This window comes from Mastomys coucha, unplaced genomic scaffold, assembly GCF_008632895.1.
Source record: "Mastomys coucha isolate ucsf_1 unplaced genomic scaffold, UCSF_Mcou_1 pScaffold19, whole genome shotgun sequence".
Classification (NCBI taxonomy): domain Eukaryota; kingdom Metazoa; phylum Chordata; class Mammalia; order Rodentia; family Muridae; genus Mastomys; species Mastomys coucha.
Window position 1 is genome coordinate 10,610,185 of NW_022196901.1, and position 2,898 is coordinate 10,613,082.

Below are 2,898 nucleotides of genomic sequence, written 5' to 3' on the forward strand. Positions count from 1 at the left end.
CTAATAAAAAAAAAAAAACCCTGATAAGCCTGGCATCTAGTTTCAGGTACTTTGACAGCTGGTGTCACAGTGTCCTTCCCAACTGCTTCTTGAGAGGACAACAGAGAAGAAATTTAACCATCATCTAATTTTTAGGGTAAAACAATAACGAGCCGTTTCTCTTGGATACAGATAGATAGGAGTTGCAGCATTGAATTATGCCAAGGTCATGATCTTACATCTAAGAAGCCATTTCCTTATAAGAAAAAAAAAATTGTTAGTAAGAAGTGATTATCTAAGTAATGTCTCCTATAAATTTAAGTTTAATGTCTGGGAAATGTGATCCCTTTACTATTTCAAACACTTTTAAATAATCTTAATTTAGATCAGTTGTTCTCAACTGTCCTAATGCTACAGTCCTTTAATACATCTTTGTGTTGTGATGACTTCAACCATAAAATCATTTTTGTTGCTACTTCAAAACTGTAAGTTCACTACTGTAATGAACTGTAATGTATGTATCTGTGTTTTCTGAAGGTCTTTGGCAGCCACTATAAAAAAAGGTTGTTCGACCCCCAAGCAATCACCACCCACAGGTTGAAAACCACTGATTTAGATGTATGTTTTGTTTTTCTAAGATGGGATTTATAACTGTTGCCAAGAATAGTTGAACAAGTAAAGAGAACTTCATCAACTTAAGTAGAGGTTTAATATCAATATTTTGAAATCTGACCTTAGAAATTTTAAGAACAGATATAATCTCTTAGTGTTGTGTGTGTATGTGTGTGTGTGTGAGAGAGAGAGAGAGAGAGAGTGTGTGAGAGAGAGAGAGTGAGAGAGAGAGAAAGAAAGAGAGAGAGACAGACAGAGACAGAGACAGAGAGAGACAGAGAGACAGAGAAGCCTTGAGTGAATTGTGGAAGGAGGGAAGTCCTGAGTGAATGGGTGTCTTGACATGAGTGTGGCCATGCCAAGGACCAGTGCCTCGGACCAGTTTCCCATGGGAAACTAGCAATGACTTTCCTCTGACCAATTACTAGTATTTATGAACAATTGGCCAGTGTGTACAAAAGCTAGCAACTGCAGCTTCCTCTTCCTGGACGTGTGCAGCCTGAGACTGCTAGTCTGCAGACATCTCCTACAGGAGCTGGCTGGCTACCTCCTCCCTTACCTGTGGGCACATAATAAACCACTGGTGCTGAAGTTCTGGGTTGCTGAGGTAATTGATGCCACTTCTTCAAGTCTGTATAGCCTGTCCCCATTTTTCTTTCTTTTTTTTTTTTTTTTTTTTTTTTTTTTTTTTTTTTTTTTTTTTGCGTATGTGTTTATTTCGTCTTTATTTCCTTGCCATCCTAGTCAGGGTTCCAGAACAAAGCCACATGGTTCATGGTAAGTCATAGCAGCCACTAAATGTTGTACTGAGAATGATATTTGAAAAAATACAAAAATATATTGCTACCTAGAGTGCTACCAGGCATGGAATATTGTACTTTGATGCCTCTCTGATCTCTCTAAACTTTATATGGTCATGGGTATATGACATTTGAAATCATGATCAAGAAAGACGAAGATGACAGAAGTCTCGTATTTTGTTAATATTGTTTTGTTGCTTGTTAATTTGTTTTGTTATATAGTTTTCTCTGACAAAAGTTCCTACCCTTTCATCTTTTTTGTCTATATTATTCTATTTTGTTTTGAGCTCATTAGTTATGATGAGTATAAAGATTTTGCTTTTATCTCCATTTATTTGGACTGTTATAAGTTGATCTATTTTAAAAAATATATCTAAATATTTGAATTTCATTCTGCTTATTTATATGATATGAATAAATGATCAACATTGGGTACAAAATACAAGCACTCAGAGAATATAGGTTTTCCTAACTCTAGGGAAATACACTGAGGCTGATCAATTTATAATATATAGTAACTTCAGGTCCAAGTTTTGGTCATATTTTACCTACTTCTTGATTTCTCCTTTGCTTAAGGATTTTAGGTATATGATTTGGCAGTGCTATACTCCCAGCATATGAGGAGTAGGTACTGGGAGATGAGGCCATCTTCATTTATATAGTAAGGACAGTATGGGCTATGTGAGATCCTGCCTGTCTTAGGGTATGGTTTCTATTGATGTGATGAAACACCATGAGCAAAAAGGACGTTGGGGAGGAAAAAGTTTATTTGGATTATACTTCCACAGCACTGTTCATTCTTGAAAGAAGTTAGGACCAGAATTCAAGCAGGGCAGGAACCTAGAGGCAGGAGCTGTTAAAGAGGGCATGGAGGGGTGCTGCTTAATGGCTTGTTCCTCATGGCTTGCTTAGCCTGCTTTCTTATAGAACCTAAAACCACGAGCCCAAGGATGACACCACTCACAATGAGCTAGGCTTGCCTCCATTAATCACTAATTAAGGAAGTGCCTTAGAGCCTGACCTGCCACTCAATCTTGTGGAGGCATTTTCTTAGTTGAGGTTCCTTCCTCTCAATGACTCTAGATTCTGCCAAGCTGACAAAGGACTATTCAACACACTTCCACATCCAAGAAAAGAAAGGAGGGAAGAAAGAAAGGGAGGAAGAAAGGAAGGAAAAAACATGAAAATATAAAAAAATGTACATCTTATTTCATTTTATGAAAGGCTTGATTTTTCAATATTTATTATTTTAGCACAGTGAAACTATTGAAAACTTTGCTGTGCTTTTCAGAAACTTCTTTCAAAGTCACCAGATTGTCACATATAATTCTCTTATCCTCTTCATCTGGCCCTTCTTTCTTCTCTTTTCCTTTATATTATGTAGTATGTGTTCTCTCCCTATTAGAGATGTTGGCAGATGACATACATGTTTTGCTGACATTAATCTTCATCATATACCCAATTTAGGAGAGAGAGAAAGAGAGAGAGAGAGAGAGAGAGAGAGGGA